This window comes from Coenobita brevimanus, chromosome 101 (genome assembly GCF_032717465.1).
Source record: "Coenobita brevimanus isolate Jiangsu-jjx chromosome 101, ASM3271746v2, whole genome shotgun sequence".
Taxonomy (NCBI): Eukaryota; Metazoa; Arthropoda; class Malacostraca; order Decapoda; family Coenobitidae; genus Coenobita; species Coenobita brevimanus.
This window is the reverse complement of record NC_137054.1, coordinates 54,287,651-54,311,097: the sequence shown is the minus strand read 5'-3', so window position 1 is coordinate 54,311,097 and position 23,447 is coordinate 54,287,651. Positions and strand designations below refer to the sequence as shown.

General features: G+C 43.7%; 1 pseudogene; it reads left to right on the top strand.

Annotated features, from left to right (window-relative positions):
- Positions 1-1,545: 1,545 nt before the first annotated feature.
- The window catches only part of LOC145415042 (1-acyl-sn-glycerol-3-phosphate acyltransferase alpha-like), a 183,885-nt pseudogene continuing 161,983 nt past the window's right edge, over positions 1,546-23,447 (top strand).

The following is a 23,447-nucleotide window of genomic DNA, read 5'->3' as shown; positions in this document are numbered from 1 at the left end:
CTATTGGGCCTCCTTCCCTGTTTGTGGCAGAGGGTATTTCTCCCTCGTGGCTCACTGTGGCAGAGGGTACTAGCCCCTCGTGGCTCACCAAAGTTGTGGCAGAGGGTGGTGTTCCCTCGTGGCTCACTGTGGCAGAGGTGGGGACACCTCGCAGCTCACCAAGGGACCTCCTGCCCTTAAGGGGTGTAACTATGGAAGGCCCGGCGGCGGGCATTTTAATTACCATAACTCCCTCCTAGCCGTCACAAGTCACTCCCCGCACCCCCCCCTTTTTCTCCCCCCCCCTTGTGTGACTCACTCCTCGCGCCTCCCGCGCGCGCCTATATTCACTATACCCTGAATACACTAGGATTGATTGTGTTGGCATTAATGTCAGATAAGTAAGTATCCTGCGAGATACCCATGTCCTAGATAAGGTTTTATATTGCTATGTATTATGCTGTAATATCTGCTGATTTGTCCTGTGTCTGATTGTGGTAATATACGTGTAAAGGTTATTGCCTAGAGTTTTTGTGTCCTGCCTATCTTTGTTACACTAAGCTCCGGTCTCGAAAGAGGACCCCGCTCCACGTTAGGTGTAGTAGGAACGAGAAGTCGAGCCTATTTCCACCTAGCATTACAAGCATAAAGCTAGATGACAACAAGAGAGTTGATCGTACTTCTGACAGAAGTATAGCTACATTCAGCATTAATAACAGGAGAATCCGAAAATAGAGCTTTATGAGCTAAATCGTCACTCTTCACTGAAGGGTATCCCAAGACGGGAAGGGATCCACGTGAAGTAGACTTTTTGAGCTGTGCTTTCAACATCGAATGGTTGACAGAAACCTACTGACTATATCACAACCTGTGGGAGTAGTTGACTAAATATGTCAACAAAGAAATAAACATTCTTAGATACAGATCCTACACGACTATTCCCTCCATTCTATATCCTTGCCGAGAAGACCAGGGAGTCTGTAGGAGATTCATAACTCCCAATGCATATCCCACACCTAGACTTGGTTCAATCATCTGACCCCACAACACAGAACGAGCATCCGTGGTAGCAAAGGCAGCTTAACCGGCTACTGTCATGCAACAAGCGAAGGCACAAGATAAGATAAAGGCAGCAAACAGTTACCCTTACTTTTTTAAACCACATTCGAATAGTTACTTCACCTGAAGACATCATCAGATGAGCCTGTCAAAGCTCGTATTTAGAGTATATCAATTAATAAATATTTCAGTCAGTCAATGGATTTGCCGTCAAAAATGTTTCAAGATATCGAACGATCTATGCGTCATCGCTTTCAACGATCAAATGAATTGATAAACCGGCAACATTACGGTAAGTGTTTTAAAGGGTTGGAAGGTTATGTAAGGAGTGTTACCGCGTACAAATAGAATCAAAACACTTACGGTCACACTACTTGATGCTACTAAGCCGTCCAGCTGTTGATTGGAATGTTTCTCTTCACCATCTATACTCTGCTTTGACAGAAGTCTAGTGTACGCACAAATTAACTTGAAGTTTAGTCTAGTTCAGAGACTACGCCGCACAAGATGTTAGCGTGTGACTATACTAACCTTCTGATCGCCATTGTGATGATTGTACCCTTTGTCTATGAGTTCAGTCATCGTTTTCGCCTGTATCTCAAGTTTTTCCTGTACTATTCCATGGTTATGTTGTGTTCAGTACTTAGCATCCCTTTCATCATTTGGAGACCAGGCGATGTAAGGAATACACTGTAAGTTTATTTAACGTATTCTGTCATGTTAATAGAGTATTTTTGGTAAATTTTTACAAGTTGCCAATACATCCAGATTGTGCAGTATATTTTTCTGGTAGTTTTTGATGAGATTTGAGCGATTTTGACCCCCATTTTTGTCGGAAATGCTTCATTTTGCCTATTCCAATCATGAACTTTGACTGGATGAGGTGAAATGAGCATTTTTGACAGAAAACGAAGGCAAAAATCACTCAGATTGCATCAAAAACCACCAGGAAAATATACTGCACAACCAGTTAACCAAACCAAACAGATCTAACCTTACCTAACCTACAGAAAACGAAGGCAAAAATCACTCAGACTGCATCAAAAACCACCAGAAAACTGTACTGCACAACCCAGATAACCTAACCAAACAGACTTAATCTAACCAAACCTAAGCAGCCTACTTAACCAAACCTAACCTGCTGCAGTGGAATGCTTACCTCAGCGATACAGCGGTTCAGATTGTGCAGTATATTTTTCTTGTATTTTTTGACGAGATTTGAGGACCTTCACTTTTGTCACAAATGCTTCATTTTACCTCTTTTCCAGTCATGAACTTTGGATGAGGAGCTGAAGTGATGCAATTTCAACAGATAATGAAGGCAAAAATCACTCAAATCGCATAAAAAGCCACTGAGTGGAAATGCTCATTGACGCATAAATGCTGTAATCAATATTACACCCAAGGCACAGATCACGTCCTTCTTCTTTGGAAGCCACAGTGAGAAGAATTTGAATTTCCACCCAGAAGGAATCATAGATCGCGCTTCAGATTGATTGGTACAATACCATCATGTGACCTAAAATATGCCTATGAGTGGCTGAAACAGACCTAGCAGACGCATGTACAGTCAATGGAAAGAGAAACACATGTACGAACGCACGCATTTTTTACACGGACTGGCCGAGTGAAAATTCAAGATATGGTTTTTCAAGAGATTACTGTAAGATGAGATAACTGGGCACCATTTTAACCCCTTTTTGGTCAGTATTATAGAGTTTGCATGAATTTGGAAAAAGTGGAAATTTTTTTTAAATAACTCATTTAGGGCTACCTTTTGGAACCAGACACGTACTTAAGTATACAAAAACAACTTGCTTAGAAATAAAACAAGGTGGGTGCCCATTTACCCCATGGGATGGGGCAACTGGGCACCCAGACCTTTTTATTACTGTACGATGGTGCTTATTACTGTTGACTCTTACTAAATAACATAAGCTTGGGCAGGTAAACATAATATATATCATAACATAATCTTATTTGTAATATAAACTTAAGCAGGTAAAACAGGTGTACTCCTGCTACTCAGGATTTTGTAGTTCCACATCATCACTGCGGTTCTATGGGCAAATGAGATAACAGATTCAGAGCCTGGTGCATCCCTGAAACTTAGCAGTATAGCAATAGATGACAAGGAGTCTTTGAGACATATTTAGAAACTAAATAAAGAAAACTAGTAGTAGTAGTAGTAGTTGTTCCCTAGGCAATCAGGCCGAACAGCCCCGAGTCCCTTAGGAAGGCCATGGCCGAGACCAGGCTTTCCCACAGAGCTCTCAAAGAGTGTATGTTGTGTTGTTCACATAGGTGATTGTGTGCAATGCAGTCTTCCATAATGTGCTTAATAGTATGGGGTGCTGTGTTGCATCCTGGACAGGCATCAGCGTCGGAGTCATCCAGCCTCTTCTGGTAGCTTAAGAGGGCTGGATGGTGCCAACATCTCAGCCTGGCCAGGTGGACCCTGTCCTCATGAGGAAGATAGGATTCAGAAGGGTGGATGTCAGGAGGCCGTGCATGCAGCTGTGTGTTGTTTTTAAGTGACTGAATGGAGCGGCGAGTGATCTGAGCGGGATATGCTTCTGGAAGCTGGTCTGAGGTGGGGGAGGGGGGAGAGATGACAGTATTTGTGTAAGGTATTGTGTGCTGGGTGTTGTTTTGATGTTCCTTGGTGTGGGTGGATGTGCTGCCATGTACTGTAGTGGATGTTGTGGGTTTGTGGAGGCTGCAGCAGGAAACTCGGTGCCTCTCATGTCTAGGTGATCCTTGACTTTGAGGACTTTGGTTTCTTGATGTAGGTGGTCTGTGGGTGTAGTAGCTGTGCAGCCTGTGATTATTTTTAGGGCCTTGTTCTGTAAGGTCTGTAGAGTGTTGTAGTGTGTTTTGGTCAGGTTAGAAGCCCAGGCAGGGCTTGCATAATTCATCACTGAATGTATGTATTGTTTTTATACTGTGGTGGTGGTTTCTTTGTTGTGTCCGAATGTTGTATGGGCAAGTGACTTCAAAGCATTGAGTCTTGGTGTTATTTTATTTTTAATGTTTGTGATGTGTTGTTTAAATGACATTGATGTATTGTATGTTGCACCAAGGATTTTGTGTGTGTGTGTGTGTGTGTGTGGTAGGGGAGTGTTGTTTATGGAGAGGTGTGGGATGTGACTGTGTTCTGCTGTCCAGTTTGTGAGAAGAGTCACTGTAGATTTGGCTGGGGCTATTTTGAGCCTGTTTGTGGTGAACCATATATGTAGTGTGTTGAGGTAAGGTTGAATGATGTGTGCAGCTGTGTTTGCATTTTGGTGTGTACATGTAAGTGTTGTATCATCTGCATAGGAAGCTATGCGTATCTGTGGTGTGTGGGGTGTGGGTACTTCGTGCATGTATAAATTAAAGAGTGTAGGGGACAAAACAGATCCTTGGGGGACGCCGTTTGTGAAGTTTCTGATGTTAGAAGACTGACCGGCAAATGTTACGTGTGCACATCTGCCTGCTAAGTAGTTTGCCAGCCATCTTTTTGTGTTATTGTGCATGTTTGTGTTGAGTATTTTGTTTGTGAGGTTGTGACGGGGGATGGCATCAAAAGCTTTGCTAATGTCTAGTGTGACTAGGAGTGTTCTGTGTGGTGGCCTAGCTGAATTCATGCCATCGAAAACTCTGTGTAAGGTCTGTAAGAAGGGTGTTTGTGGAGTGTAGTGGTCTAAAGCCATGTTGTGACTGGGCTCGGGGAATGTGAGGTGTGACTAGTTGTAGTATGAGTTGTTCAGTGGCTTTAGAGGGGGTGCAGAGGAGTGTGATGGGGCGATGTGAGGAGGGTAACGTGGGGTCTTTGTTGGGTTTAGGGATAGTGATGATATTGCCATGCTTCCAGATGGGTATTATGTCGTGTGAGTGCCGGGTAGCTGTAGTTTGATATGTTGGTGAGTGCTTGTATGCCTTGTGGTCCTAGGTATTTAAGGTGAATGTTGCTTATGTTGTCTGGTCCACAGGCAGATGAGTGCTTAAGGTTATTAATGATGTGCTTCGTCTGGTTGTAAGTGAAAGGTCCGTAGTCTGGGTCTGTGGGGAACTGTCTCTTACGCCTGATGATACGTCGGTCTTCCGGATGGGGGGTTAGATGGCTGACTTGTGAAAAGTGATTGATGAGAGTGCTTGCATGTTGTTTGTTTGAGGGTACCGGTATGGTGTCTGTTGTTGTGATGGCAGCATGTGATTGTGTGGTGTTGCTGTTGGAAAGTGTGATGCTTTTTAGTGTTTTGTAGAGTTTAATGATGTTTGTTTTGTGGTCATGTGTTTGGAGGTAATTTTTCCAGTTTAGTGTTTGCTGTTCTGATATTTTACTGTTTATTTGAGTGTTGAGTTCTTGTATTTGTTGTATGGTGTCTTGTGTATGGGGTGTGCGGGAGTGTCGCATTGTGTCCCGTTGTCTGATGAGGCCTTAAATTTCTGGTGTGAAGTTGGGGTTGTCTCTCTTTCTGTTACCTCTAGGGATGTGTCTTTTGTCTTCATTTTGTATGATTGTATTGAAAGTGTGCACAGCGGTGCTGATGTTTGTGATGGGTGTACTGTTTATTGTTTCGAAATGTTGTTCTGTTTCAGTTACAAAGGCCTCCCAGTTGGCTCTCCTATAATTAGTGTATGTGTGTTTGTGGCCAGCTGGGGTGATTCTGGTTTTGGTACCGGTAGTGATGATGATTGGGAGGTGATCAGAACCTAGGGTTTTGACCACTCTCCATGATGTAGTGGGAGCGAGGTTTGGGGAGCAGAAGGTGATGTCTGGAGATGATGGAAGGATGAGGGCTTGGTGTGGGATATGGGTATGTAGGTCTAGACTGTTTAGTATGAAAAGGTGATCTGTCTGGGATTGTAGTACCAGCCCTCTGTCTGTGTCAGGGTTGTTGACATGCCAGGCTGACGACTTGGCGTTGAAATCACCACCCAGGATGATGTTGGGTATGTTAGTGATGTGGTGTATCTGTGGAGAGTAATTGTGTGGTATTGTGGGGGACGATTGGGGGGGGGAATGTATGTTTTAGCGATTGTTATGTGTGATTCGTTACCAGTGCGTATTTTAATTGATTTTATTTCTGTTCTGGTGTCATGTGGGAGGAGAAGTGACTTTGTGTGTGCACTGGTATCTGCAAAGTTGATGGATTTGTGTACCAGGGTGATGAGTCCACCGCCACCACCGTCGGACTGGTCTTGTCGAATGGTGGTGAAGTTATGAAATGTCGGTGTTTTCTGTACCCTGTGTAGTTTTGTTTCTTGTAAGATGGCAATGTGTATGTTCTGTTGTTTGACGAATTGTGTGAGTTCATGTATTTTGGTGTTTATGCCATCTGTGTTTAACTGAAGGATGTTTATGTTGTGTGTGTGATGTGTGTCCGCTGCTGCAGCACGGGGGGGAGGTGGTGTGGGTGGAGGGGAAGGGGTAGGAGGAGGTTGTGATGGAGGTAAGGGTTGAGGTGGATTAGGATGGGTTGGAATGGGAGGAGTTGGGGGACTGGATGGTGTGGGAAGGGTCAGTGGGTTTGGCTGTGGAGGTGTGAAGGAAGTAGGAGTAGGATTGGAAGGGGGATTGATGGGTGGGGGCAAGGAGCATAAGGAGCAGGTCCAGGTGTTTGTGTAATGTTTCCTGGATGCAAGTGTTGTGCAGGTGTAATGGGTCCAGTTCTTGCAGGAGTTGCATTGAACTGAACCATTTGTCTGTTGTCTCAATGTGATAGGTTTTGGGCATGTTGGACATTATGTATTTGTTGGTGGGTCCTGGATTGCTCTCAATGTCCCCGGCTAGAAGAAGTCGTCAAGAAATGACAGCTGGGGAGTCATTTCTCGGTGTAGAAAAAACGGTGTTGTTGTGTGTGTTGTGTTGGGAGATGTGGTACTTGCCCGGGCGACCGAAGCCACTCCCAGGTACTCGAGCCCCGTGAGGGGTTGGGGGGGTTTACGGTGGTTTGGCCCCCATGCTGCCCTCCTCTTTTCTTCGACAGCCTCTGGGGGGTAGACCCACGGCGAAGACGCCACCGCTCCAGGTGACTGGTTGCCCTCCCCAGAGTGCCCGTTACCCCACCTGAGTTAACCTTGCCATTACCTGGCAGTGCTTAACTGTAGAAACACGTTACTAGTTCCCATCTGATCTTTGATAATGTCCAATAGGCTAAATGAGCATAAGTAGAGTCCTCTAGCTAATTTCTAACATAGGTAACTTACCCTTAGCATTTCCAATGTTGGGGCTTCTGTGAATTCTCGAAAACGTCACTCATGCATGCAAGGATCAGTGGACTACTTTTTCCTATTTCTAACTGTTGATTTTGAGATGTATTATTGCTGGGGGACTTAGCTACACAATTAGCACCAGAAAAGTCTAGAAAATTAAAGATTTTTAGGTCTTATATAGGAAAGTTTGCAAATAACTTAGTGGGTGCCTGGTTCCCCCACCAAGTGCCCAGTTACCTCACAGTATAATTAAATTCATTATCTCTGTAAATATCAATTTCTGAATAGGATTATGGGGGTTCATTATCATTCTTAGGTAATATACTGTGCATTTATGGTGGTAATATACCTGAACAGCATATTGGCAACTTGTAAAATAATAGGCCTACCTGGTACTGTATATATATTTTTTTTTTTTTTTTTTTTTTTTTTAAGAAACAGTACATGTTAGTCCCAGTGGTAACATGGTTAATATTAGTTGAATTAACAGTTGCCTGTTATAGAAAAGCTAGTCACCACAATAAAGTTACGGTACATTGAAACTGCAGGGTTTAAAATGTGATGGTGACGTGTTATTTCCAGATTTCTCATTGGAATGAAGTATTGACAGGATCTTTTGTTAAATTTTATGGATAAGTGTGTATAATAGGCTTTTTATAAATATTTGTTATGATGTTCATAAATGGGTTGTTCCAATATTGTACTTCATACTGTCTGTCTGTATGCCTGTTGCCAGACGCCTTAATCCTATAAGGGGTGGCCACTAACAAATCGCTTCCTTGTTGCCCTGTTCCCTGCCATGTCACTGCCCTGCTCCTAGCTCACACCCTCCTCTCTTATATACCTTTCCACTCCATTCCTCCATCTCATCTTTGGCCTCCCCCTCCCTATCCCCTCCTCCACCTCACTCACATACTCTCCTCGTCAGTCTCTCGCTCTCCCTCCTCCCCACATGGCCAGACCACCTCAGTGTGTTTCTCCTAACGTTTCCCATCACATCCACGCCACAATGCTCCTTCACTTCTTCATTTGTTAGTCTGTCTCTCCATGTAACACCACATGCTTCTTTCAAATACCGGTAACTCATTTCCACTGCTCTCGCTCTTGACTTGTGTCCGTCCAGCAAGGGCCAAGTTTCACTTCCATACGTTAGAGTTGGTATCACAGTCCTGTCATGCAATAACTTTTTCACTTCCATCCACACTTCCCAGTTTTTTATCACTGCTTTCAAGGACCCAGCAACCTTTCTTCCTGGCTATACCCTTTCAAGCTCTTCACCCTCTAAACTTCCATCTTTACTCATCACAATACCCAAGTACTTAAACATATGGTACTCACTCCATACCGTGCATATCATAAATTTTATGGAATATGATGGGTTTTCGTTTAATTGCTAAGTGTTATTTTGCTAATCTATATCACATTTTAATGGATGTCTCATGTGTGACATATAAAGATATCCTTTATGATTACATCCACCTTCACCATGTTATGGTTGTGTGATGATTACTGAATGTGCCATGAATAATGAATGCTCAACACATGATTCTGTTTTGGCACAAATTTTACCTAATGCACATTTTAGTTATACACTTTGAGGTATGGTAGGATATAATTATTCGGGGGTTGGGGGGGGAAGTAAGCCCCTGTTAGGTTTCAGCACCTCCAGTTAGGCTGCCACTGCTATTTATGGTTTTTAAATTGTGCATATTTGAGTTTGGTGTGCTGATGTCCTGTCTTCAGCGAGATCAGCAGTAGACACGCTGTCATAGGTGTTCTGTATTATTGCAAAAGTATACATTTGTTTATTGTGTTCCATATTTTTTGTTTGAAAATCAAATGTTAATCACCCTGTGATACATACACTATCAATCTATCTACTGTATCTATTGCCAGGCGCCTTAATCCCGTAAGGGGTGGCCACAAGCAAATTGCCTCCATGTTGCCCTGTCCCCGACTGTTTCACTGCCCTGCTCCCAGCTGACATCCCCCTCCCTCATATACCTCTCCACTCCATCCCTCCATCTCATCCTTGGCCTTGCCCTCCCCCTCCACCTCACTCACATACACCCTGCTCGTCAGTCTCTTACTCACCATCCCCTCCAAACGGTCAAACCACCTCAGTGTGTTTCTCCTAATGCTTCCTGTCACATGCACATCCACACCACAACGCTCCTTCACATCCTCATTTGTCAGTCTGTCTCTCCATTTGACTCCACAGGCTCCTTTCAAAATGGCTCATTTCCAATGCCCTCACTCTTGATTTCCGTCCCTCCAACAAGGTCCAAGCTTCACTTCCATACGTTAGAGTTGGTATCACAATACTGTCATGTAGTAACTTTTTCACTTCCATGCTCACTTCCCTGTCTCTTATCACTGCTTTCAAAGAGCTGGCAACCTTTCTTCCTTGTTATACCTTTTCAAGCACTTCACCCTCCAAACTTCCATCCTTACTTAAGCACTTCACCCTCTAAACTTCCATCCTTCTCATCACACTACCCAGGTACCATACTTAAACACACTCACATTTTCCATCTCCTCCTCATCCAACCTTACCGTACATTCACTGATTTCACGTCACTCAGAGACCATAACTTTACTCTTCCCAACGTTCTCCTTTAGGTTCCATTTCTTACACACTTTCCCAAACTCATCCACCAAGCCTTGCAGCTTCCCTTTGCCTTCACTTAACAACACAGTATCATCTGCAAACAATAGTAGCTACAGGGAGTTACCAAATACAGTACTGCCCTCTCTCATTAGGGCCGCTCCAACATCTACTGCCCTACCTTGTATCTCATATAACCCCATCCATATACAGATTGAAAAACCACGGAGATATGACACATCCATTTCAATCCAACCTTCAAATAGAAAAATTCACTCAGTTCACTATCCACACACACAACAGCCTTAGCACCCACATACATACCCGGTACTCTTCACAGCATTCAGCAACTTCCCATCAACTCCATATATTCTTAATACTTTCCACAATCCTTATCTATCCACCCTGTCATATGCTTTCTCCAAATCCATGAAGGCCACATATTGTACAGCTTCTTTCCCATCTCTAGAAACTTTTCCACCAAAGATCTAAGAATGAATACCAGTATCTGATCTACACAACCTCTTCCCTTCCTAAAACCTCCCTGTTCTTTTCCAACTAATTCTTCTGTTATTTCCTTAAATCTGTCAATAAGTATCCTATCATATACTTTTGCTATTACACTAAGGAGACAAATGCCCCTTTGATTAGCCTACCACACACTTTTTTTTCCCCTTTTCCTTTGTACAAGGGAATAATTGTACCTTACTTCCAATCCTCTGGGACTTTACCTTCCTCCCAGGCCAATCTGCACATCTTCCACATCCATTCTACTACTATCTCTCCCCCATGCTTCAGCATTTCACCACACACTTCATCAATTCCTGGGGCTTTCCCCATGTAGACTTTCTTCATTGCTTCCACTACTTCCATCCTACTGATTTCTTCCTCTCTTCTCACATCCCTCTGTCTCCCAACCACTCCCCAGCCACTTATACTCGCATTACTTTCATTCTCTAAGTTCAACAATTCCTTAAATACATACACACCGCGGTAAATTTCTGCCCAGGGGCGGGTCAGAATTTTTGCCTGATAGAGGGTGGTACAATCAGACATCTACGAACTGCAGTGTGGGTGAGTTTTGTGAAGCAGATGAGTGGTTGGAACTAGAGTTCATCTCATTACTGGCTTGCACAATTACACTAATTTTCTTCCATGATTTCCTCATCCAGGGATGAGGAAAGAGGCATGGATGATGATGATAATGTACGATATATATGAAATATAACTTTATGTGGTGAGTGTGTGTGTGTGTGTGTGCGTGTGTGTTAACAAATGAGCAGATCCCTGTGACAGTAAAGTCAGTCTACATGTGTTCAGATTGAGGAAGCACATTTGTTAGCTACTTGTTAGCTACATTAGTGAATGTATACTTGTCATAAAAACAAAAAATTATAGTGTATATCTTTCACATTGTACAGTATGTACTTATCTTTAATTTCCTTCACAAATTGCTATTAGCAACAAGGTAGGTAAGAAAGGCCGTGGACATAATTATCAGATCTACAGAAAAATGTGGAAAGCTACTGTATTTCCCCTGTTTCGTTATTCTTATTCCAAATTACATTTCAACCAGCATCATTTCTTTATTAATTCTGCCAAGGAGGTTATGTTTTCACCCCTATCCATTTGTTTGTTTGTTGGTTGATTTGTGAGCAAGATTACACAAAAACTACTGGACAGATTTCCATGCAACTTGGTAGAAGAATGGGCCTTGGCCCAGAATACACCCGATTAAATTTTGGAGCGTATCCGAATAAAGGTGCGGATCCAGGATTTTTTTTCACTTTCTTTAACCCCTTGACTGCGGGGCATCACTTTTGTGATGCTCTGGTGCAATGGATCATACCGCGGGGCGTCATTTTTGCGATTCTGTGTTATTTTGAATTCTCCCGGGCTTTCAAGTGCTGTCTTGTATCATCTATCAGTACTGCCAGTGTCCAACAATAGTCAGCACAGCTAATACCATCTGTACTCCCATCCATTGTTGACAATTTAGCCATTTATCCCCATTCTTGACTCCTCTTCCTACCTCCCATCCATTACCCTCTCCACTCGCCTGCCCGGCTTCGCTGCGCTAAGCAAGTCTTCCCCAGAATTTTCCACTGATTTCATCCATTGAAATAAGCCCTATGCCCTATACTTATACAAAACAATATATACCAAAAAATAATAAGGTAACTGATAGTGCCATACACCTGGAGTTGGCTAATTATCACCTGGCAGCACCCCACGTGCACTTGTTCGCTAATTTTCCCTGGTAATTTCCCCTTGAAATATGCCGTATGATCTATTCTCGTAATAAAAATATATATAAGAAAGGAAGGGAGAAGCCTAAGTGATATTTACATTCACCTGGAACTACCTAATTTCCTGCCAATCATTTCACAGCATATAAATTAGCAGCTGTCACCTCGCTCATGTTGTCAACCCTTGAAGGCCCCATATCCGCCTCATCATTTAGTTCAGTGTTATTTCTTGAGATGAAAGCACGTAGCATTTGCGCCCCTCCATTTCCGCCGCTTCTAGAGGGCCCTGTGACCTCTACCCCTACTAAACCTTGTGTGGGAAGGGGTAAGGGACTAAATGACTCTGCTGTGGAGCATGAACTGGTTAATTTAGCCATGATAATGATGGACAGTGACTACAATCATTCTGGTGAATCGTGTGATGAGCCAGTGGAGGAAATGGTGATAAACTACGAGTGCTTCAGTGTCTCAAGTTCATCCTGGCTCCAAGGGAAAGGAGCCCTTATTTACTGGAAGGGACAGTGTATAACATAGTGTAAATAAAATAGAAATGTAAATAATTACAAATATAAGAATATGAGTACAAATACTTGGAGTAATGACAGTCAAAGCTTTGCTCTCTACGCTAGTTTACTGAACAAGAAAGTTAATGCCTGGAGTGAAAATAAACTACTATTACTGAAGGAAACTTATGAATAAATACTGTATATATATATATATATATATATATATATATATATATATATATATATATATATATATGCTTATATATATATATATATATATATATATATATATATACAGTAATCACTCTAATATCCGGACGCCCAATAACCGAACATCCCCACTAACCGAACCTTATCGTCCTGGGATCAAACATTCCCAAAATGGTCCGAAAATCCAAAAAAATTGGAAAAAAAACCGATTTTTTGCCGTCCGTAATTTGAACTTGCCGCGCGCCGCGTGAGAGCATTGTTTTGGTTCGTCATTCCTCCGACGTCCGATAGAGCGCCGCTGCATCCTCCCCACTTCCCGCCTGTCTCTCACCGCGACTGGACCTGCGCTCTTCGTAATGGCTGCCCACGTGCTCGCTTTTGTGGTGGTGCCGTACTTGCTGCAAGGCCTCCTGCTGCTCTCTGCCCTACTCTTAGTGTGTGTGATGATGGCCCCGCCTCCTGAGAAAAGGAAGAGAGTGGTGTTGACTCTGGAGAAGAAACGGGAGATATTGGAGAAGGTTGATGCGGGTTGGTCTTCCTCTCGCATTCTCCGCGAGTTCAACCTGGCCCGGTCGACTTTGTTTGATATCAAGCGTTCCCGAGACAAGCTCATGCAGTACACGGCTGACTTCTCGTCGAGAAGCAAACGCAACGTGGAGAGGAAGGTTATGTTTACTCCCAAGTATGCAGAGATCGACCGCTCCACGTTGATTTGGTATCGACAGCAACGTGCAGCTGGTGTGATGGTACGTGGAACGGAGCTGAAGGCTGCTGCTGAGAAGTTTGCAAGGCTTCACGACGCCCTAGACTTCAAGGCATCCGAGGGTTGGCTCTTCGCGTTCAAGTTGCGACATGGCCTTACTAACCGTAAAGCACATGGCGAAGCATTGGACGCTAACGAGGATGGAGTGGACGAGTTTCGGCACAAGGTGAAAGGCTTGATCGACAGGGAGGGCCTCACTCTCGGTCAAGTCTATAACGCTGACGAAACTGGCCTATTCTATCGCTCGGTGCCAACGAACACTCTCGCCGATGAGACGGAGAAGCGTGTACCTGGCCGCAAGCTTTCTAAGGAACGGATATCTGCTTTGTGTTGTGCCAATGCTAACGGCATGCACCGGCTTAAGCCCGTTATTGTTGGCCGTGCAAAGCAGCCTCGGTGCCTTCGTGGGGTGATGGATGTCCTTCCTGTCGTATGGTACCATTCTTTGAAAGCATGGTTCACAGCTGTGATTTTCAAAGACTGGTTTCACCATCACTTCGTCAAGGAGGTCATACATTACCAGACGAAGACACTGGGAATTCCTCGCGACCAGGTAAAGGCTCTCCTTCTCCTCGACAATGCACCTGCCCACCCGTGCGACAAGGACTTGGTTGCTGAGAATGGCCGTATTAGGTGCATGTTTCTGCCACCTAATACGACTGCTCTCATTCAACCAATGGACCAAGGAGTGATCGTGGCAACAAAGCGCCTGTACCGTCGGAAGTTCCTGGACGAGGTGATGGTGGTTCTCGAGGACGAGGACGAGCGCAGGGAAGGACGTGACACTCGAGGCAAGCGGACTTTGGAAAACCTTCGCCGCTACAACATCAAGTCTGCGCTGTACAACTGGGCTAGTGCATGGAAGGAAGTCCCTGTGAAAACTCTTGAAAATGGTTGGTCTCGTCTGCTTCTCGGAACAGATGTGGAGTACGATTTCCTAGGGTTTGACGTGGATGACTTCCATGCACGGCTACGTACGCTGCGGCGACGATGTTGATGTGGACGATGTTCGTGAGTGGTTGGACGACGACGAGGGCGATCCTGGGTATCAGACGTTGTCTGATATCGAGATCGCGTCTTCGGTTGCTGGTGTCAGTCCCGAACTTGAAGATTCCGACGACGAAGGCGATGATGATGCAGACTCCGCCCAGCAGGACACTACTCCAGCCATCCCCAAGCTGAGCGCACTCCGGGAACATCTAGAGTTCGTCCTAGACTACCTGGAACACCCGGACTGCGACAGGGAGATGGGGCCCTTGGGACTCGTGGAGGAAGTGCGTGCTTTCCGGCAGCGCATCATCAATCGCCAGAATCGTCGGTCCTTGCGTCAGTCAACGATTGACAGTTTTTTCAGGCCCGTGACCCCCGCTGTGCCAAGCCCTGGTTCCACTCCGTTGCCTCCCCAAGACAGGCCCTCATGCTCCGAGCCACAGCCCAGCACATCAGCTACAGTGGAGTCACCGCTCGACGTGAGTTTGCGGCTGTCTTCAGAGTCTTCTGTAGTCGGTACGCCATCACCACTACCCACCGATGCACCCCTTGGACGCCTGCCAGTGATACTCTCGGGCTCTGACAGTGAATAAACAGCAAGAACTTCTCCACTAGACCACACGGGAATTTTGAGTGTTGTGCAGTGAAAAAAACGGTGTGTTGTGTTAAGGTTTTCAAGTTGGGAGAAAAGACTAAGTAGAAAAGAAATTTAACGTAACTAACCTTCTTTGTTTTGGCTTTGGAAACTTAAAAAAACTTGGGAAAAGTTAATGTGCAACACTTAAATTTAATGGAACATTATTTGGACTAAAGTGAACACTGTGAAAAGAACGGACTTCTGTGTGTTAGTGACTAAGTTCAGTGCAAGACTTCAGGAAGAGTGTAGTGCAAGTGCTTCAGGAAATCGTTCTTACTGTCAGAGTCCGAGAGGAGGCGGTTATTCATCGAGGTGGCCAGGGACTTGCTGTAAGTAGCCAAAATGTTTCATGTTGTACTATTTTCCATACTATATTTACCAGAATGTTTCATATTGTATTTTTTCCCATACTATACTTACCAGAAAGTGTCATACTGTACTTCTTTCCATACTAAACTTACCTCATGCATGTGCAGTAGGAATGTGTTTTTCAGAGTTCGGTTAGGTTCGGTTAGGTTAGGTTCGGTTAGAGTCCATAAGTACCAGAATGTTTATTAATGTATGAACATACTTCTAAACCCACATTTTATGTGTCTATTGCATTTATTTCAGTCATTTATGTGCCTTATTGGTGTGATTTGGGTGTTAAATAGGTGCTATGCATGTCCGGAGGGAGTTGTATAGGTGTTTCTCTGTGTTAGGGTCCGTAAGTACAAGTCCATAAGCTGGGGCCCAATATCCGGACAAAACCAATATCCGAACCTACCGATGGCTCTATTGATCCGGATATTGGAGTGATTACTTATATATATATATATGTATATATGTATATGCATATATATATATATATATATATATATATATATATATATATAAGTGTAATAAAGTAATAGGAATATAAAGTGTGAGTGTGTTTATGAATAATGACAGCGGGGAACGAGCGCAAGAGGGAAGTTCGTATGCGCTCGTAATTTTCATTGCTTTCACAGTTTTTTTTTTTTTTTTTTTTTTTTTTTTTTTTTTTGTGTGTGTGTGTATGGATTCCAAATTACTTGAAAATCATAGAGTAGTGTTTCTAGTGATAATACCAGGCTGTGGTAATCATATTACGTGGTGTCGGGAAGTGTAAAGTGGAGATTTTGTTACCCAACTTCAGAAGTCTCCACAAGTCCTACGGTACTCAACGAAGGTTCAACAAACATCCGAGGAGAAAGTTGAAGGTATGTGCCATATGCACATGTAATTATAGTATTCTAGGACTAATAACTGATTTTTGGCAAATATTTTTAAAAAGGTCAGTCAGAGCGCGAATATCCTCGCGGGATGCGCAAGGAACGCAAAAACATCACCGAGGTGTAGGGGTTAACATTGCGAGATAGGGTGTTGGCAAAGGTACGGTATGTCTCTACTGAGTGCCATTCTAGTTTCTGCATGAATTTGCTTCAAAACTGACGGAATTGTCCCTTGATTAAATAGCTGCATGCACTTTTTCCATAATCATTATTTAGACCTTTTAAAGGGATTTATATTGTGAAAAGGCATTATGTAAACACTGTTTTTTTGTTATCCTGTGTTTTAGTACGTTCATTAGTCATCATTGTAAGTTGCACAGGAACATGTCAGTAATCTGTAACTGTGGAGACCATCTTGCATTCCCATGTGAATGTTGGTAATTTTCTTTATCATCGGTATATTTAGCTTTTGAAACAATCTAGTGCGCATTCCTTCTGTCCATATCCCCTCTGGCCCTGTTCCTTACAGAACCACAAATCTCTCCCCCTGCCAAAATATCCCTGTTTTGTTTTCTGGTTACCATCTCCTCACAGACATCCATAACAAGGGTGGCACCTGTTGTTAGCTATTTTAAATCTAAATATGCAGTTGACACTGTTTTAAACGTCAACTGATTTTGATTACTCATTGTATAAACTAAATTATCTAAATACTGTATTACCAAATACCATATATCTGGTTAGTCTATTGCTCCTCAGTGCTTCCTCAGAACCCAGTGTATTTGACTCCAGATCCACACAGTTGAGTAATCTTAACCTTGCCATTAGCATTGAAATTTCCATTTGGGGTGATTTTAACATACGGTACATACTGTAGCTATTGTTGAATGGTTGTCGCATTCTGCCAGGACTGACGATGCTAGTCTGGACTGCGAGCTGTCTGCAGAATCATTGAATCACGCAGTTGGTAAGGCAACCAACCAGAATACCAGACAATCCTGACCATAATGCCCTTCTCTCGGATCTGTTCCTGACAAATAATCCAGATCATTACAGGATGGAAGTACTGTCACCATTTGGATCCTCAGACCACAATCTCATCAAAGCCTCATTACAGTAGTTAGCCCCCCCAAACCCCTCCGTTTTGAACCTGTCAGGGTGTCCCAATGGCACTTTGATAGGGCAAACTGGGATGGATTTAGAAATTATCTTGCTGACATTCCATGGCAGTCTTTCTTGCCTAGTGATGTCAGTTCTACCCAGTCCCACATTAATGACTTAATACTAGCTGGTAGCTGTGGATTTATCAAGTCAGCATTTCACTGAAAGATCGAACTCTCCAAATTGGTTTTATAGCAACTGTGCCAGAGCAGTGGCCCAAAAGTCATTAGCATATACAGCTACTGCAAATTGACTTAGGACTTCCCCCCACAAGGTATTAAAAAACAGATATCATAGTATATCACAATGTTTGTTCATCAAATGCCATTCATTAATATGAAACCAACGTTGGGTCTGGTTAGTACTTGGATGGGTGACTGCCTGGGAACACCAGATGCTGTTGGCATCCCTACGTGTCAAGTGGGGTTGGTGGAGGATTAGTGCCCCTCCCTGTAAAACAATTAACTCTGAGCCCTTGGCCACCCCGTTTGGGATACATGGCGTCTGGCAATGGATGGATGGATGGATGGATGTTTCCCTTGTTTTTCAGGACCAGTTGGATGCGTTTTGGCATGGAATACCTTAGATCTCTAAAGTAATCTAAGGACATTTCTTTGCACTAAACATTTGTCAGTTCAGTCTTGAGGTTGTCCAGATTGAGTGTCTTCTTCTCTGCCATGATTTTCTTTAACTTTTGCCCAGCATTTTTCTATCGGATTTAGATCCAGACTGTTGCCAGGCCAGTCGACGACCTCAATCTGATTATCCTGAAGCCATTGTCACTTTTCTTGTCTTGTGACACGGAGCTGAATCGTGCATGAAAAAGTCGCACCCATGAATAGCAAAAAAGTTTAACAAATGATCCTTCAGAACTCGAATGTACCGGCCACCATTCATCATCAAGTTCTTAGGAAGAAATTAGAGGCCTCCCCTTCCCATTTCACCTGAGAAACACCCCCATAGCATTCCTGATTGTGGGTGCTTAACAGTTGTCACCGTGTAAGCAGGGTCATATCGACTACGGAGGCAAGGCGACGAACCTTGGCAGAATGCGCCTGGAACGTTTGAAATGTGCTTTCATCAGAAAACATAAATTTTCTCCACTCATCCGATGTCCGGTGTGCATACTTCTTGGCAAACTGAAGGCGCTGCTTCTTCATGCGGTCAGTGAGAAGTGGTTTCTTGGCTGCGGTGCGGCTTGGCAAACCCAGCTCCTTCTGCAAGCGGTGTTGGATAGTTCAAATTGATATGTCTTGTAACTGTCATGCTTGTGCTCTGGTACGACATCAGGTGGCAAGCCATGCGCTGCAGCAAGAATCTTCATGGCAGTCGACTTTGCGCGTCCGGTACGTTCACAGATCGTGTTGATAGGGACATTATCCTGCCTCCATGCAATGATACGGACCCTCTTATCCCCTGAGCAATACTTTCCAGGCATGACAACTCGACTCTAGGAAAATAACAGGGCAGACGGTAATCTATCTATCTATCTATAGCCTGATGCCCTAATCCCGCAAAGGGTGGCCACAGACAAAACGCCTCCAAGTCGCTCTGTCACCCACCATTTGACTACCCTCCGCCCAACTCACTCCCCCCTCCCTCATATACCTCTCAACTCCATCCCTCCACCTCATCCTTGGTCTACCCCTCCCTCTCCCTCCCTCCACCTCACTTACATACACCCTCTTAGTCATTCATCCTCCATTCTCTCCACATGTCCAAACCACCACAGTGTAGTTCTCTTTATCTTCTCAGCCACATCCGCATCCACCCCACAACGTTCCTTCACTTTTTCATTCGTCAACCTGTCCCTCCATGTCACTCCACATGCTCCTCTCAAGTAACTCATTTCCACTGCTCTCACTCTTGACTTGTTCCCCCCTTGCAAGGTCCACGTCTCGCTTCCATACGTCAGGGTAGGGATCACAATACTATCATGCAGTGACTTCTTAATTTCCATACTCACCTCCCTATTCCTCATCACTGCTTTCAGTGAACCAACAACCTTCCTTCCCTGCTGTACCCTTTCATGCACTTCATCCCCCAATGTTCCATCCTTACTCATTACACTACCCAAGTACTTGAATGCACTCACATTCTCCATATCCTCACCATCCAACCTCACTGTACATTTTGTGACTTCATTCCTCTCAAACACCATAACTTTACTCTTGTTTACATTAGCTTTCAGATTCCTCTTCCTACACACTGTCCCAAATTCATTCGCCAAACCCTGCAACTCCCATTCATCTTCACTCAACAATACTGTATCATCAGCAAACAGCAACACCAGAATCTTCCAAATCTCACCCTCATTCATTAGAACCACCCCCACATCCACTGCCCTACCTTGCACCTCCTTTGCAACCCCATCCATGTATATATTAAACAGCCATGGAGACATCACACAACCCTGTTTCAGTCCCACATTGAGATCAAAGAACTCACTCAGCTCACCATCCACTTGCACCGTAGCCCTAGCTCCTTTGTACATACTCTTCACAGCACTCAGCAATTTCCTCTCCACTCCATATATTCTTATACCTTTCACATACCTTGCCTATCTATTCTGTCATAAGCTTTCTCCAAGTCCATGAAGGCAGCATACACTTTCTTTCCCTTCTCTAGATACCTCTCCATTAAACATCTTGGAACAAATATCTGATCTATACACCCTTCTCCCTTCCTAAATCCTCCTTGTTTTTCTCCAACTAGCTCCTCTGTCATATGCCTAACCCTATCAATAAGTATTCTGCCATATATTTTTTCAGTCACACTAAGAAGGCAGATACCCTTATGGTTACCACAAACTTCTCTCTACCCTTTTCCTTTGTATAATGGAACAGTTATACCTGATTTCCAGTCCTCTAGAACCCTTCCCTTTTCCCAAGCCAATTGACACAACTTCCATATCCACTCCACAACAATCTCACCCCCATACCTCAGCATTTCACCACACACTCCATCAATTCCTGGGGCCTTTCCCATCTTGATCTTCTTCATTGCTACCACTACTTCTGCCCCACTGATCTCTTCATCCCTCCACTCATCTCTTCTTCTCCCAGCCATTCCCCAACCACTTATACTCGCACTGCTCTCACTCTGTACATTCAACAAATCCTCAAAGTGCTCCTGCAATCTCCTCAGTTTCTCTCTCTTCTCCACCAGCAATCTATTATTCCTATCTTTCACTCCCCTACTATTTCCCCTTTCACACTGCCTTACTTTCTTTACCTCCGTCCAAAACAATTTCTTACTCTCCCTCCATTTCACACTCAGATTTCTCCCAAATTCTTCATCCACTTTCTTCTTACTTTCCTTCACGAGTCTCTTCACCTCCCTTCTCCTGCTCACATATACCTCTCTCTTCTCTCTCTCATCTTCTCCCCTACCTCTACTCGCTAACCATTCACTATATGCCTTCTTCTTTTGTTCCACAGCTCATTTCACCTCATCATTCCTCCATGCTGTCCCTTGCACACCCTTGCATCTTCTCCTCACTCCACAAACCACCTCACACGCTGCGCCTATCTCTTCCATGAATATCTTACATACGTCTTCCACCCCTTCCATCTGCTCTAATTCATACCTTCCCAATCTTTCTTCCACTATGCTCTTATACTCTGCCATTTTCTCACTATCGTACAGCTTCTCCATTCTTCTCACAGGAGCTGTTTCCTCCTGTCTTCCCCTTCATCTCTTCAACCATTTTCTTTGCAACTTTACCTTGGCCATCACTAAGTGATGGTCCGAGACGCCATGCCCCCACCCTCTCCACACTCTTGCATCAAACACTTGTCTTCTGATTCGCTCATCCACACACACATAGTCTGTCATTGCCTTTCGTTCAACAAATTCACCATCCATCCTCCTCATTACTCTCCATGTATACCTGTGGATCATCTTATGCTGAAAGTAGGTGTTAGCTATTGCCAACCCCTTACCAGCACAGATGTCCACCGAAGCACTACCATTTCCATCGACTTCAGCTGGCACATCCCACTGACCAACCACTCCATCCACTCATACATTCCCAACTTTGCCATTCATGTCTCCAATCAAAAGCACTCTCTCATAATGCATACGAAAAAGGAGGGAGGGACATTATCCTGCCTGCATGCAATGATATGGACCCTCTCATCCCTTGAGCAATACTTTCCAGGCATGACAACTCGACTCTAGGAAAATAACAGGGCAAACAGTAATGCATACGAAAAAAAAGGGAGGTGCAAGCTCGGAGCGACGGGAACATATACAGTACTCCCACTCTCGCTTCTGGGCAAGCACTGACGTGCTGAGTGTTTCAGCACCTCCCGCCAACACCAGAGGAGTTGCCAGTTACCTTTTGCCCAAAAAATTCACTTGGTAGAGGTGGAAACACAAAGCAAAGACAGACAACTCTCCCATAGCAATTCTGTGTGTAGGTCTTTAGTCAGTTTGCAGTGGGTGTAACTCTTACTTCAAATAAAAAACATCCGAATCACTCTGCCAGTTTAAAATTGCTAGAAACCAGCAAAAGCTGTAATAAATCTCGTTAAATCAAACTTTCTTCAAAATCAAGCATCAGAACTACTTAACAACCCTAATGACAATAGAATATTCTGGTCAGCTCTCAGTTCTTTCAATAATAACTTTAACAAGTCATCATCCATTCCCCCACTAAAATCTTCAGATGGCAACAATACAAATGACTCGTGCTGGAAAACGAATATTTTTGCCAGTACATTTGCCAGAAGTTCTGCCACAGAGGAAGTCAGCCAGAATGTCCCAGTACTAGAACTTGACTCTCCCAAAATTGTTTCACTTAAATTACAGACATAATAAGTAAAATCCATCCTGGACATTTTACCAACTAGCACAGCTCCAGGCCCAGATGGAATTCCTCCAATTGTTTTGAAAAAAAGTGTTCCCCAGAACTTGCCTCTGTTCTAGCTGAATTATTCAGACTATGCATACATAATTCTTCATTCCCTAATTTATGGAAAGAAGCCAATGTCCAAAGAAAGGAAGTTCCTCTGACCCCTCTAATTACAGACCAATAGCTGTCACTTCTTCTCCTGGTCAAGTATTTGAAATTTTAATAAGCACATAGTTAAACATCTTGAATCCAACAACTTGATTAGTGATAGACAATATGGTTTTCAACACGAAAGATCCACCATTGACGTACTTAATCTCCTGACTCATACCATCCATCAGTCAATTGACCAACATGAAAACACTCAAGCAGTAGCCCTTGATATTTCTAAAGCTTTTGACAGCATGGGGCACTGTTCTCTGCTGCCCAAACTCCCATGCAGTGGAATAATGTCCTCTGTTCCTCTGCATTCCTCACATCTCAGCGAAAGAAAAGTATGAGTAAAAGTAGACGATGTATATTCCAATATCCACTCAATTAAGGCCGACATGCCACAGGGATCAGTTCTGGCACCAACCCTGTTCCTGGTTCATATTAATGATCTCTTGTCTTTCACTCACAATCCCATCCATTCTTACGCAGATGACTCAGCACTTCACAGTTCATTTGCACTCAAACACCCATTTATAAAGTCTAATATCTCTGACTTTCAACTCAGTACATCCATCTCCACAAATCTAGACTTGTCTACAATCAGTGAATGGGGACAGAACAACCCTGTCTCATTTAATGCTAGTAAAACCAAATATATACAATTTACCAATAGACAGATACAGGAAACCCTCGATATAATGAACTAATTGGGGGGAGGAGTGGGTCATTGTATTGAAAGTTCGCTATATCCAATGGTCGTTATTAACTGAGGGATTACCGACCTAAGGGCACTGTATCCATGGAGTCGTTCGGTCCTATTTACGCAATCACAAGTTATTCT